We start from the raw sequence: 15,851 nt of genomic DNA, 5'->3' as shown, positions 1-15,851 counted from the left end.
TCATGAAATAAGCTTGTCATTGAGGAGAATACTGTTTTAATCACCTCATTACCAGGTATGTCCCCTAAGCTGAATAATTACGTTTCCAGATATCAAAAATAACATACAATCCACATCATCGTACTGAAGGGGTAAGTACACAAACAAGTCAATTTCAAAAGTACAAAAATATCACATTTCACAGGCAGGTCTGAAGCGAATAATTTTCTTTTTATGATGTTAATTACATTAGCTGAGGAATTCTTCTTTTACCTGATTTTTTGGAATTTTTGTACTTGCCCGTTTGGTGGTGATTTGTAGCGAAGGGCTTTAATTATTATTATTATTATTATTATTATTATTATTATTATTATTACAAAAACAACAATTACTACCATTGCTACTATTGCTACCACTACTACTACTACTACTACTACAACCATCCTCCTCCTCATCATCGTCATCGTCATCGTCGTCATCATTATTATTATTATTATCATCATCATTATCATTAGTATAACAGGACACTAAATATGAACCCTACTGAAGAGAGAGTAAGCAGCTGTACAATGCAAAATTTAATAAGACCGTCCACCAAAGGAAGTAAAAATAATAAAACAGACACCTGCACTGAAACGTAAATAAAATCCAAAGTTCGAATCTGACACTAGTAAAGGAGAGAAAATAATGCCTCACAAACAAGGTCAAAATAATAAAATAAAAATGAATCATAAAGCTAAATCATAAACATTAATAAAGACAAAAATAACTAAAGGAAATAAAATAAATAAACCATAAAAATAAAGGTAAATACGAGGACAAGCCAATGTCAATAACACGAAAAAAAAAAAAAATAGCAAGAAGGAAAAAGTCACAAACAAAAAAAAAAAAACGAAAAAAATAATGAAGCAAAAAGTCTTCACTAGTTATTGCTTAGAAAAAAAATATGTAAAAATCTTCTCCAGGGCTTGGATAAAAAAATAAAACAAAAAAGATCTGTTTTTACCTATGCAAAGAGCGGTGGTTGTCCTGAAGACGGTGCCGCCTCCTTAAGTGTGGGTGTAATTGTGAAGTGTCCCTTCTTAATTACCAGCCAAGGTGATTAGTCTTGAGGCAGAGAGGTCCACTTAGTAGAGGAAGAAGAGGAAGAAGGATCGTCGTGGTGGAGGAGGAGAGGGGATGGAAGGGATGGAGGGAGGGAGAAGAAGAAGGGGGGAAGAAAAACAGAGAGGTACACTTAGTAGGGGAAGAAGAGGAAGAAGGATCGTTGTGGTAGATGAGGAGAGGGGATGAAGGGATGGAGGAGGGATGGAGGGAGGGAGCAAGAGGTGGGAAAGAAAAACAGAGAGGTTCACTTAGAAGGGGAAGAAAAGGAAGAAGGCTCGTCGTGGTGGAGGTGGAGAGGGTAGGGAGGGAAGGGATGGGTGGAGAAGGGATGGATGGAGGGAGGGAATGGGTGGAGGAGGGATGGACTGAGAGAGGAGAACGAGTGGGAAAGAAAACCAGAGAGGTTCACTTAGTATGGGAAGAAGAGGAAGAAGGATCGTCGTGATGGGAGAGGGAAGGGAAGGATAGAGGGAAGGAAAGAGAGAGAGGTCTACATAGAAGGGAAGGACGAGTATGGATCGTAGTGGTGGGGGACAGGGAGGGATGGAGGGAAAGAATGGAGGGGGAGGGAAAGAATGGAGGGGGAGGGAAAGACGGAATGGAAAACTACATTATACCTACACGTCGAAAAATATTTATGTGAGTACAATTTTTCAATAGGCAATGCGTGCAAAAGGAAAAATCAAGACACGAAGGAGAGAGAGAGAGAGAGAGAGAGAGAGAGAGAGAGAGAGAGAGAGAGAGAGAGAGAGAGAGAGAGAGAGAGAGAGAGGAAAATACCCAAACTAATCCGGACTGCGTGCAAGGCGTGAAAATAAAAACACACCCCTTCCCCCCGCCTATGTCCGTGCTCACTGGACTGGCGCTTCCAAGATCTGATCATTATCGTTGGCCGGGATTCAAGTTCCAATTACGATTATTTGTTTACCTGTCTCACCTGGTTCACGCCGACTGATTACGGACGCAGGTGTGATGACGGGAGAGGCGACGGCACAACAAACGCCAGATGAAAGGATTAGAGGTTATTTATAAGGGATTCTGAGCTTAATCCTATTTACAAAGGATTCTAAGCTTGACCCTATTTATAAATGATTCTAAGCTTAATCCTATTTATAAAGGAATTTTAAGCTTAGCCCTGTTTATGGAGGATTCTAAATTTAATCCTATTTATAATGGTTTTATGCCTATTTTAAAGGACTCTAAGCTTTACCTGTTTTAAATATTCTGAGGTTAACTCTATTTGGAAAGGATTCCAAGCTTAACCCTATTTGTAAAGGATTTATTGTTTGGATTTATTATATGGGATTTTTTGTTTTTATTTACAGGATGGGACTTATTGGTTTGGATTTATTGTTTGGATTTATTGTGTGAATTTATTGGATGGGATTTTTTGTTCACATAATGTCATACAGGAGAAATAAAAGTTAGTCATCCTGGCTTAAACTATCGGGACTGACCTAGCCCAGGGCCCCTACGCTCCTAATGAGGAAAAAGAAGAAGAAAGAAGAACGAAGAGGAGGAGGAGGAGGAGGAAGAGGAGGAAGAGGAGGAGGAGGAGGAGAATTATACGACAGACGGATGTATAAGATAATGAATGATATTTTACCTCTCAAAGCACCTGTTCTAAAGAATCCAAAAACACTTAAAGTCTCATAACACTATTACTATCAATTCACAAATAATACCACGTCACATACAACGAGACTATAAATAAATCTGTCAAGTTCGCTCCAACACACACGTATGCATCCACAGAGTTACGATACAGCAACGACAGAGTTACGATAGAGCGAAGAGGACATCTGAATACTTGAATACGCAGTAATTATTTCGACTCTATTAGCCGAGCAATCAGGCTCTATGCTCTAGTTTAGCGTGAAGGTGAAAAGCGCTTAATTATCCGACATGACATGATCAATTTACCTGTCTGGATCTCAGCGCAGGTAGGGCTGAAGAGGAGACTTGAAGGAACCGTATACATAAATTTTCCTGAGCTTAAACTGTGTAAGACTGCCCCTCTCTCTCTCTCTCTCTCTCTCTCTCTCTCTCACACACACACACACACATCATCCGTACTCTACATCTCCCTTACCAACCAAAATACAGTGATCCTTTGAGTAACAATATATATGAACAAACAATACATTTCTTTAATCCTGTGTAATATACTGCTAACATCTGTATAAGTGTAATTATTGTTTATGGTTCATCTTGGTAAATACAGTTTCCAAGCATTCCACTATCAAACTAGAGAGAATTAGTGACAAACATACGAACACTGTCAAACATTCCACTATCAAACTATACAGAATTAGTGGCAAATACATGAACACATAATACATCTGGAACTGATTTTATTGCAATGGCTTCGTGTGTATCGTAAAATCTTGTCTAAACCTTCATTACGATAACCTATCTATTTTCCTCAGGCGACCACCGATCTTATTCAAGTCAGGAAGGAATTATCAAACTGAGGAGGCTAATTAAAACTATAACTCCTTCAATTGGAAACTTATCCCCTAAACTCAATATACTCACCTGGAGAGAGCAAGAATATAGGAAAAAATTAATCCTACCTGAGGAGTTAACCCTTTCATTCTAGCGACAACTTTTTTGCTTCTTGCAATCACAAAGCAAGTTCATTCACTTATGGAGAGAGATTTCGAAGGGGTTATGGTCTTCATAAACCCAGACGTCCTCGTACTCAAGGTGTTAAGATCGTCTATGAATGCTTTTCCCAGGCAACCAGGTAAGCTTAAGCATATGCAAATGTACACAGACATCCCACACGCCCACAGACTCACAGGCGAGCTTTACCTGGTGTTGTGCCCTTGTAGAGTGGCGTCAGAGAGTTAAAGTGGCGAGGAGATGGTGATGTACAGTGAGAGATGATGTGGGGGTAGGTAAGCCGTAGGGAGGAGAAACAGTGAGGAGAAAGGAGGTGAAACAGTGAGGAGAAAGGAGGAGAAACAGTGAGGAGGATTGAGAGATGTAGAGAGAATGGTTGAGGAAAGAGGTGTGTTACACTGGCATCAGGGTGTTAAGATGACGAGGAGATGGTGATGAGCACTGAGAGATGTGGAGGGGATGGTGGGGTAGGTGAGATGGGAGGAGAAATAACAGTGATGTGGAGTGAGAGGTGTGGTGGAGAAAATGGCGAAGGAAGGGGAAGCGTTATAGAGTGGAGTCAGGGAGTTGAAAGAGGTGAAAGGATGGTAATGTGCAGTGAGGGATGTTGTGGAGAGAAGGCGGGAATAGGCGAGGTGGAAGAAGGAGAAGCAATGATGTGAAGTGTGAAGAGTGGACAGAATGTTGGAAGATGATGTGTTATAGATGGATGGATGGATGGACGGATGGGTACATAGATAGTTAGAAAGATAAATAGATAGACAGGTATGGATGAAGGGAGACAGATCGCTGTATGGATAGAAAGACCAATAGATAGATATATAAATAGATAGATAGATAATAAGAGGGACAACTGCAATCAACCTGTAATTCCTGTAAATTAATAGGAGTTGAAGTGGTGAGAGGATGGTGATGTGCAGTTAGAGATGTGGAGGGAATGGCAGAGCTAGACGAGGATCTGAAGGGAAGAGACTGGCTAGGAGCGAATGTGAAGGGAAAGAGTGATGTAAAAGTAGAGATTTTGTGGAGAGGACTGTAAAGGTAGATGAACAGCAGTAGGGTAGAGCGAAGGGATAGAATGAAAAAAGGGGGTAATGTGGAGTGAGAGATGTGGAGAGGAGAGAGGTACATGATGTGTTATAGAGCAGTAAAGGTGTAAAGAGATAAGGAGACTGATAAAGACTGAGATACTGTGGAGATGAGGACTTAGACAAGTAAAGTATTGCAGAGCGGGAAGAGGATAGCGATGTGGAAGAGGAGACTGGAGAGAGGATGAAAGAGGTAAAGGAAGGAAGATGTGAATTCAGATGGTGTGGAAAGAAGCGTGGTGTGGAAAGAAGTGTGGTGTGGAGAGACAGGATGCCGTGGAAAGAATCGTACAGGTAAATAAGAAAGATGTCAAGTAAGGATGATGTGGGTAAGGAGGGAAAAAAAGAAAAAGGAATGATGTGGAGTAAGAAATGAGAGGATGGTGGAGGAAATGAAGTGTTCTAGGGCGGAGAATGGGAAGGGAATGTCAATGAGTGATGTGGAGTTGCAGATGTGGAGAGAAGGCTGAGGTTAAGTGGAGAATGAGTGGCGAAAAAGAGAAGTATGTTAAGTGTAAGAGTCTGTTAAGAGGATGGGGAAGGTGGATTATGTGTCAGAATGGTAAGAGGAGAGTGATATGATGTGGGATATAATGTGGAGAGGAGGATGGAGGAAGGTAGGTGAGATGTGCAGGTGGGAGGTGAGGGAAGTAAACGAGACATTAGGATAGTGACGTGGAATGAGAAGTCTTTGGGAGATGATGGTGGTAGATGAAATGCAGAAGAAGGAAATGTGGAAAGCAGCAGCAGCAGCAGCAGCAGTAGTGGTGGTGGTAGTCGTTGTTGTTGTTGCTGTTGCTTTTATTTCTGTTGTTGCTGTTGTTGAATAACCATGATCTGTCTTGCCTAGCAGACCAATATACCACAAACAAGCAACCGTCCCTGCAGGTCAGTCCCTTGCAAGTGAATCGATGTTCCCTTGCGGTAGACATCACCTTTCCACAGCGAAGCGTGGGAATGGGGAGAGTAAGGAGGCAAAAGAATAGTAATGAGGAGTGAGAGAAGCTGTGCAAACGAAAACTGAGGTTGGTGTAGTGTTTAAATGCAGCGTACAAGGAAAAACGCTGGCAAAACGAGCTTGATGTGGAGTGAGAGATGTTGTAAATAGGATGATGAAGGTAAGTGAGGTGAGGAGGAAGGGCGGATGGTGCCAGGTGGGACTTAATCGTTTTGGTGTTTAGTCAGCGGAGTGTGTGGGAGATAACGTGGTCTGGTTTGGGTCTGCCGTCTGGCTTATTAAGAAGATCCACGAAGAGTCTTGGGACATTATAACAAGCCGCTTGCCACAACAGGTATACAAACGAATGGAAAATTAAATGTTGGTTTATTAACAACCTAAAGGAGATATCTTGGAGCAAATTACATCGTCTATTTGCCTGAAAATACATAGGAACGCATGTGGAATGAAACAAGAAGAATCAAGGAACACACTGTATAAAGCCACATGCCAAAAAAGACAGAGGAAAGAGTGAAGAATGAAAGGCAGATTTATCAAGACAGCTCAGGAAGATTCACTGAACATTTTATATTACTCGGTTTCCTAGAATTTGTATAGGAGTGCGTGGAGAATAAAAAGGCTGGTTATTAAGAAGAGCCTAGAAAGCTTGGGAACATTTTATACCAATCATCTTTGCTAGAATACCTGGTAAGTACTGGAAAGAACAGAGAAAGACAGACTGGTTTATTAGTGAGGAAAATTTGGGACACAATATCAATCGGTTTGTGTCTAGTGGCCACGTTAGGAATATGAACGAAAGGAAAAAACAAAAGATGAAAACAGACAAAAATACTGAAGCGAAGTTGGCAGGAGGATGAGGTGAGTAGTACCAAAAAAAAGAGTAATGCCATAAATCAATAAACTCTGGGATGCGCTAAGAACGCCTGAACTGAATGATGGTGTAAAGATTAATGATGACAGAGATATTTGGAGACGTTTTTGCCGCGGCTGCCATAGATAAAATGTGAATGAAAACTTCTGGGGACTGACTGATAAATAGAGAAATTACCAAACATGCAATGGCTACCAGAAATCGTTTTTATAAGTAATTTATGATACACACAGGTATCGTAATATACACATACTAAACAGTACATTTAAAAATACTCATATATTTACACACACACACACACACACACACACACACACACACACACACACACACACACAATGACCACATCCAAAATTAATACAAGAAAAGCCTTTAGCCAGTGTGTAAGAGTGGGTAGGTTGGAAGAAGACTTTGAATAATGCCTAGTCTACGTCAATATGCCTTAGTTAATTCTCAGTCTTTCCCTCGATTATGAGACACAACTATCGAATGTAAATCCAGGTCCCTAATAATTTTCCTGCCGGATGAACAGGGACAAGGGAAACACTGGGGTAAGGAGGAGAGGCTTTGGGAAGGAGAGGGAAGGATGTCAGAGAGATGGAAAAAGAAGGTACGGAGGGTGAGGGAGAGGTTTTTGAAAGGGTGGGAAGGAAGGAGGAGGGAGTGAGGGGGAGGGAATTCTTGAGAGGGATGAAAGGCAGAAGGGAGAGAGGGAGAGGAAATCCTTGGGTAGGAGGGATAGGAGAGGGGATCAAGGGGGAGGGAACTTGAGAGGAGGAGGGAACTTGAGAGGGGGAAGGAAGAAGAAGGGGCAGAGAGAGGGACGGCATTCGTGAGAGGGAAGGAGGGAGAAGGGAAGGAAGGGAGGAGGGAAAGAAGGGAGAAGGAGGGAGGGAAAGAAGGGAGAAGGAGGGAGGGAAAGAAGGGAGAAGGAGGGAGGGAAAGAAGGGAGAAGGAGGGAGGGAAAGAAGGGAGAAGGAGGGAGGGAAAGAAGGGAGAAGGAGGGAGGGAAGGGAGAAGGAAGGAAGAACAGAGAGAGGAGGAGAGAATTCCTGAGAGGGAGGGAAGGACGGGGGAAGAGAGGGAGAGGGAATTCTGGAGAGGTAGAGGGGGAAAAGGGGCAAGGGACAAGAAGAAGGGGAGGGATAGGAGAAAAGTGGGACGGGGAGGGAATTCTGGAGAGGTTGGGAGGAAAGGGAGAGAAGGGGAGGGATAGGAGAAGAGTGGGACGGGGAGGGAATTCTGGAGAGGTTGGGAGGAAAGGGAGAGAAGGGGAGGGACAGGAGATGGAAGGACTGGGGAGAAGGAAGACACAAACACATCCCAGTCAGTCTTCTTCATTTGTATTCATCTTTATTGAACCGAACAAGTCTGGTCGCTTCCTCAGACAGTCAATGGCCTCTTAATTTCAATGAATTTTTTTTCCTCTATTCTTGATACCTTCATATTTTTTTTACAGAAGACGAACGGAGGAAGGAAAAAACATACTAAATAAAAACAAAAATTCCATACCCCAAATTACAGGTGTCCACTCATTAAAAAAATTTATAACAGGTGGACCTGCACTTCTGTAGGTTAAAGTTTGGGGGGAAACTAATCTGATTTAATTAACACTGACAAACCTCTCGTAGTGAAGGTATGAAGAGCAATCATTAGTAAGTAATTTAATTAAATGACAACAGGTATACTTTATTACTGGTACCCTCAGACGATTTTTTTTAAGTTCGTAAGATTTTCGAAGTCCACGGATCTGGTATAGCCTTCAGTAATCCCTTCACCCCGAGATATCTCACTGAAGCTCAATGAAACCGAGTGGTAACAGGGGTGGAATTTCAAGGATGCCATTGCTGTGAAAGGGTTAAGATGGATTTTTTTTAATTTCTTACCTGTCACCTCAAGATTTCACAAAAGGCTGGCAAACATCTCGCAGTGAAGGGTTGGAAATAATGCTAAACACTTTTGTAACGAAAGGACTCATAGAAGATTGAAGATGTTAACAGAGAGAGAGAGAGAGAGAGAGCAGTTTGATATAATTAATGCTACCACTATGAAAGATTTACGCTTTTTAGTAGCCATCCCTCGTTCTGAAGGGGCTAACTGTCGAACACTGAGGGGGAACCGTAAAAAGAAAAAAAGAAAATAAATTAATGTATAAATCACAAGTTTTTTCAGCGAGAACCTCCCTGGGGAATGCAAATACCCCAATCCAGCCCTCTCACAGTCCCCCACAACCACGTATTAACTCAAACTAATTAACCGGTTTGGAGGTAATTAATAACAGGGTGATTAGGGCAGGTACAGCCAGAGAAACTACTATCTTCCCAGCTCCGTCTGGTGATAATTAACACCTGTCGAAATACAATGAAAACCCCATCTCCATCAGTGCGTGTTTCAGATGGTTCGATTTTTCCGTCATGCATTCGTCAAACGTCGGAAAATACTTCTCTCTCTCTTTATACTTCCCCACCGAGACGAAGACGAAGAAGCAAGAGTTCGCTGACACTTATCTACTGACGGACAGTGGAAGGTGTTGCATAAATCGTTTTGGTGTGATAGTACGAAGCACGGAGCAGAAAAGTACGAAAAAGAAGTATGCTGTCTGCGGCTTGGGGATGAGGGAGAAATTTGGAAGACACAACGCTAGCAGAGAATTGTCAACTAACTTCTGCTCACGGCCCTACACCTGCATCACCCCCTCAAAGACCTGGTAATAACACAATCTTCTGAGCTTAAGATTTGCGTAAGACTGCTTGATTTTTATTTCACCCTTAAAAGCTACCAAACATTTAGTCATATAAGGGTGAATATGAAAGTGAAATTAAACACAGCAATCTGAGGCATTTATTGTTATGGAGACTTGTTTATCCTGTAATTTAGTTATAGCGCCTTCATTTTAACTTGACCCAGATTTTCGTCCTCTTACAGCTTACTTCACGTACATGGCAGAAAAAAGATCATGCTACGGCTCTACATCTTTTCCACGGAACTTCTTTGTGCCTAGCATCATACTCTGGTGCTTATCTCCCGTTACAGCTCAGCATTCAAGACAGAGGGATAGGAATTTTAGGCCAAGTTAAAGTGGACGGAGTATAGAATCATTCACAAATACGAACCCAGGACAGGAACAACAAGATAGCTTCACCTGGGAAAACAGATACAATGGATCCTATCCAAAATACAGGATAAAAAGGTTTCAATAAGGGTTCATTTTTTTTTTTTCTTAAATCATAGATCGCTTAATTTGGGGGGAGTTTCATCATTTTGCTGTTCTCTATAAATTGATTGTGAAGTTTTTGGTAGGTATATCAGTGACATGGAAACGTCTATGCAAGAAGTCTTATGCATAGCTTAAGCTTAGGAGTGTTTATTAACATGGCCTTTGGCTGAAACCCGGCATGGAAATAACTACTGTATCGCCGTTGCATACTGGTCTTGTGGCTGAAGTTTCGAGACAGAGAATCAAAGGATGGAGGCCAGAAATACTGTCCGATCAAAAAATAAATAATCAAATATATGAATAAAAGAGAGAGCCAGAGTAGAACACGTTCATTTCGACATGCTTGTACGAATCTATTAAAAAAAAATGGAGCTCGTAGGCAGAGGGAAATACAGGCTGGGGCAGAAAGTTCCAGAGATGATCGGCTGTATACATGAAGAGATAAAGGTACGGCACAAAAATGCAGCGACTGTGTCACTACATGGGTTCTCTCCATACCGGGGGAAGGATGCAAGCAGACAGTTCGGAAGAGGGACCACTGAAGTTAAGGAGGAGGGAAAGGCAACACTGCGGCAGAGAAAGAGGTTCATGTGGTGTAAGCGACTAGGGGTTCTCCTGTTCCTGTATCTGTAACGTAGGGTGTTCTCCATTCCTTAATATTCTGAATTATTCTTTTTTCTACTGCAAGATGTTTCCCTCACTCTGTCTGGCTGTTCATCACCGTTTTACTTTCCTGTTTCCGTTCCTCGATCCCTCCAACGCCATTTATTAGTAGGAAAGATGACGACGACGACGACGACTATGACGACGACGACGGCGACGACGACGACGATGATGATATTGCTAGACTTTTATTTTCAGCTTTAGGAACAACCCCTATGATTGATGATTGATGATGATGATTGATGATGATGACTGATGATGATTGATGATGATGACGATGATGACGACGTTGATGACGACGTTGATGATGACGATGATGATGACGACGTTGATGATGACGATGATGAAGACGACGACGACGACGACGACGATGACGATGATGATGATGATTTCAACCACGACCTGACGGCACCAATACCAGACTATATCCAGCTTTAAAAACACCTCCAGCACTGAGCAGGGAGTGGCTTAATCCGTCTCAGATATCACCGCTAATCAAATAATAAGCTGGTTCTCATTTTATAGCCCCGGGAGGCCACACACTGCGCATTTTACTGATTCTATTAGAGATAAGTGGAAGCGAGTTCAGTGCGGACCCGTCGTGGTTCTCGTGCCAGTGACCAGACTCATGGTAGGCAGGTATTTAGGGTGTCGATCTGCATACCCACGACGCAAGGGTCAGAGAGGGGTACTGGGCACGATAGAGGGATATTGGACACGACAAGGTTGGTACTGGGTATTACAGGGGGATACTGGGTACGATAGGAGGGGTACCGGGAACGGATGGAGGGTATCGGGTGCGACAGACGGGTACTAGGCACGACAAGAGGCACTGGGAACGACAGAGGGGTATTGGGCACGACAGGAGAGTACTGGGAATAAGGGGAGGGTACTAGGCACAACAAGAGAGGTAATGGCCGCTACAAGTGGAGTATTAGGGTAATGGGAATGGTATGAATTGTACTGGAGAGGGGAAAAAGACAGGGAGGACAGTAGGGTGTTGGAAACAGTAGAAGTAGTACTGGAGAAGGGAATAAGAACGCTAGGTCTGGGGTAGTGGGATGGGTAGAAGTTACACTGGAGAAAGGAATGGGGACCGTAGGTATTGGGGTGGTGGGAACGAAAGAAGTGACAATGGAAAGAGGAACAGAAGCTCTGAGTACTGGGGTAGCAGGAACGAGAAAAATTATACTGGAGTGAGGAATAGGAGCTCCGGGTATTAGGGTTGTGGTAACGATAGAAGTGATACTGGACAGTGGGCTCTAAGTATTAGGGTAGTGGGAAAGGTAGAAGTTACACAGGAGAATGGAATAGTAGCTCCGGTTATTGGGGTGTTGGAAATGGGAACTCTGGGAACAGTAGAATAGTTGAGTACTAGGTACGGAAGAAGGGAGTACTAGGAGGGGGTACTGGGCACGGTAGATAAGACAAAGAGCACAATGGCAGCGGTAGTAAAGGAAGCAAGGGAGGCTCTGGACACGACAATAGAGGTATTGGGCACGACAAGCTAGGTATCTGGCGATTTTTAGAAGGGATACTGGGCAGGGCAAAATCGGTAGTAGTGGGGGAAACGTGGTCTAAAAACCAAAGTCAGGTCTAACCCCACCTACTGTTATGGATGTCCTTGCAACAGATGTTTTATTTAAGCCAACAACAGATCTTTTTTTTCCTTTCCAGCTGAGAGAAGCCCTAACAGTCAAAGGGTCAAGGCTAATAATTTGCGAGACTAATGGCAGGTAATGGCCAGGTATGCTCTTGTGGTAAATACTTGTGATAAGACGAGGCGGCGGCGGCGTCTTGGTGCGTCTGACCCCTTAGGGTCAAAAACGTATTATTTAGCGTATTCTTGCTATCTCCAGACGATTATATTCATCTTAGGGGAGAAATCTGGTGGCGAAGGGGTTAATTAAGGCAATTGCTTATCCCTCCTATTTGAAGTCTCTCCTTAACTGAACAAAATCATTTGGAGGTTGCAAGAATGAAATGAAGCTTAATGGGTGGCAGTCGGCTATGGTCATATACCTAAATGGACGCACTACAAGCAGCCAGATATCTTTCATCACTGAGCCTTAAGTCCATATTATTACACACGTACGTGGAAGTAATGTGTTTGTTTAGGTATGTGTGTGTGTTTTGTCTGTTTGTCTGTCTGTTAACAAGATTGTGGAAAAACAAGTGGATGGACTTGCACCAAACTTGTCGCAAAGACTGTGCACAATGAAAGGAACAGGTGATTAGCTTCTGGCCAAAACAGGTCATAGGTCAGGAACAGATGATTAGCTTCTGGCCAAAACAGGTCATAGGTCAGGAGGTTAACTTATACAGGTTTGATCCGATACTGACCAAACGTGATGGAAGGGTTGAAGGACAAAATGAATGAGGGGATTCAGTTTTGAGAACAATTGGTCAAAGGTAAAGATCACAGGGCAAATCCAAAGATCTGGCCCTTTTGCTCAAGCATGTTTGATTCAGTTTGAATCATACGATACTTGGTGGAAGGGTTTAAGGTTAGCCAAAGATGAAACTAATCTATTTTCAGTAATTCGAGGACAGTATGACGGTCAGGTAAGGATAAAGTAATGCGATTTTGAAAGCAATCAGTCAGAGGTCAAGGACAAAAAGCAGAGTCAAATGTTCGGCCTTGAAGTTCTTCCACGCGATCATTGGGAACCTGTCGTGTCCGAGCACACTGCTCATCAGTTTCACCAAATCACAATGTAAAACGTAGATCAGAAACGGGGGAAGGTGCTTTCATTCATCAGGTTTCCTGCTGAATCTCCAACATCTTTTTAACATAATACTTCACAGCCACAGCTCCCAACTCATCGTGTGCACGGGTCTTCAGAGTCGACTGCACAGCGCGGGTGTATTTCCTCTTGTTAAACCTTAAATCGCAAAGAGGAAAGCAAACCCCAATTTCCGACATCATTATTGAAACGTCTGATGTAAAATATGTGAAGTGTGACCTTTCTACCTCGGTGCTGGCTGCGTTATGTCAAGGGGAATGCAGTCTGGCCACATCCCATCCTCACAGGTTACATACATATCAGATTTATAGACGTACAAATTAAGTTGAAATAGACGCAAAGTAAATCTCTTACGGTAAAGTTTTATAAAGCTTAAACACACGAGAATCAAGAGTATTATTCCCGCTGGCCCTGACATCATACTTCATTATTATTATTATTATTATTATTATTATTATTGTTGTTGTTGTTGTTGTTGTTGTTATACATATTCGCAACTTAATAATCTATTAAATGTTATTTATATCTATTAATACCGACATGACTTATATCAGTAAAGACAAAAGGACACTTAGGCTCGTATTCTCCTCAGTTAAGGAAGTTTCCTAACCCGCCAGATAAGTTGTCTCTTCTAAACTGAAATTAATTGCCAGGGGGTTGCAAAATAAATGAAAGAATGAATGAATAAGTAAATAAACAAATAATAATAATAATAATAATAATAATAAGTATATAAAAATAAACTTACCCATCAGAATCACCAACACCTTCGTCAGATTAAAACAGTACCCCTTCCATCTCGCCCCCTGACCTCGAGGTGCCAGGACGAATGAGCTATGAACCTGGGCTGCTCTCGTGGGTCATAAATAATGCTGTAATTTATCCGTTTATAATGTGTTGTGGTCTGGTAGATGGTCTGATCGGGGACCCTGCATCACGGTCCTCTCTCACGGTTTACTTTATTACCCCCGCCCTCACCTGCTTTATTATCCTCACCTACTTTATTACCCTCACCTCCTTCATTACTCTCACCTTCATTACCCTCACCTCCTTCATTACCAAACCACCCCTTTCTATCTTCACTGTGGAAAAAAGGACTTCAACCCTTCTCTTACTGACTTCCTTCAACCTCTGTCTCTCTGCCACAGTGTTGCATCTTTATCTCCTTTCTATTGCTACTTCAATGGTCACTGCCTCTCTGAAATGTCTGTTTGCATTGCTCCACCATTACGGCGGGCGCATATCACCCGTCTGGCAGCAAACTCTCACTCCTTTTCTGTCCAGCTCTCCAATGCAAGAGTTAGCTGATACTTCCCGTCCGTCATCCATGCAACAGATCAACTCTTAAAACTATATTTCCTCAGCCTGTATTTCCTTCTGCCTATGACCTCCAGTCTTTTAAACGCATTGTGTCCATGCATCTCGAAATGAATGGAACTTGAAATTGGCTGTCTAATTTATTTATTTATTTATTTTTCTTGAAGAGAACAATCTTGCAGGTTTCCAATCTTTTGATCCTTCTTCCATGCACACAAAAAAAGTTCTTTCACCTCTCGGTCGGAAAAGACAATATCAATTCAACGCTTTAACTTCGTAAAATCTTGAACACTAATTCTGTTAATTAATCTTCCACTGAACTTTACCTTTACGACCAGGGGGAAAATTGTAGACGGTATGTCTATCAGAACGTTGCTGTTATCAAACCTTTTCTATTAAACTCTGAAACAGAAAAGATAAACTTTGACGAATATTGCTATCAGTATGGTTTATGTACCCATTCATTTTACCTAAGCAACGGAGAAGCAAACTCGCTGTCAATATTTCCATCAAGACGCCTCCTTTACTAACCAAATCGTTTTTATCTAATTTGAAAAGGAAAACAGAACTCGTCCACAGTATGATAAAATTCGTAGATACAATTCTTATCAGTTGCCGGCATTACCAACCCACTCATTTTTACCTAAAGAGATATAAACGTGCACTACATTTCCATCAAGGCGCTTCTCTTATCAAACTTAACCTTTGCGATGGAAAAATAAATCCCGTAGGCAATATTTTTATCAGAGTAGCTTCATTACAAATCCATTAATTTTTGTCTGCGACGGAAAAGGTAAAATTCAGACAACAGTTCTATTAAGACTCTTCCATTACTAATCCATTTATTATTTTTTTGTGACGGAAAAAATAAAACTCGTATCAGGACAGCTCCATTACTACCCCATTAATTTTTGTCTCGAGACGGAAAAATACAATTCTGTCTACAGCCAGACGCCTGAATCCAATAAGGGGTGGCCACAAACGCGCCGCCTCCACGTCGTCCTGTCCCCTGCCATTACGCTGCCCTCCCCCCCCCCAACTCACCCCCCCCCTCTCACAATTCTCTCAGGTCGAACCCATTCATTCTAACCCTTTGCGACGGACAAGATAGCACTCGTAGACATCGTACCTATCAGAGCGTCTTCTTTATCTCCGCTCACACATCATCATTACCTGTGTGGATAGATTGGAAGGTGCTTGTCTTTGCCTGTATTCTCGTCAGGCTCCCTCGCACCTCTTCCTTAGCGATTTATTTTCCAAACTACCCATTAATATA

This window comes from Coenobita brevimanus, chromosome 81 (assembly GCF_032717465.1).
Source record: "Coenobita brevimanus isolate Jiangsu-jjx chromosome 81, ASM3271746v2, whole genome shotgun sequence".
Lineage (NCBI taxonomy): Eukaryota > Metazoa > Arthropoda > Malacostraca > Decapoda > Coenobitidae > Coenobita > Coenobita brevimanus.
The sequence above is the reverse complement of the archived record's forward strand: the minus strand, read 5'-3'. Positions refer to the sequence as shown.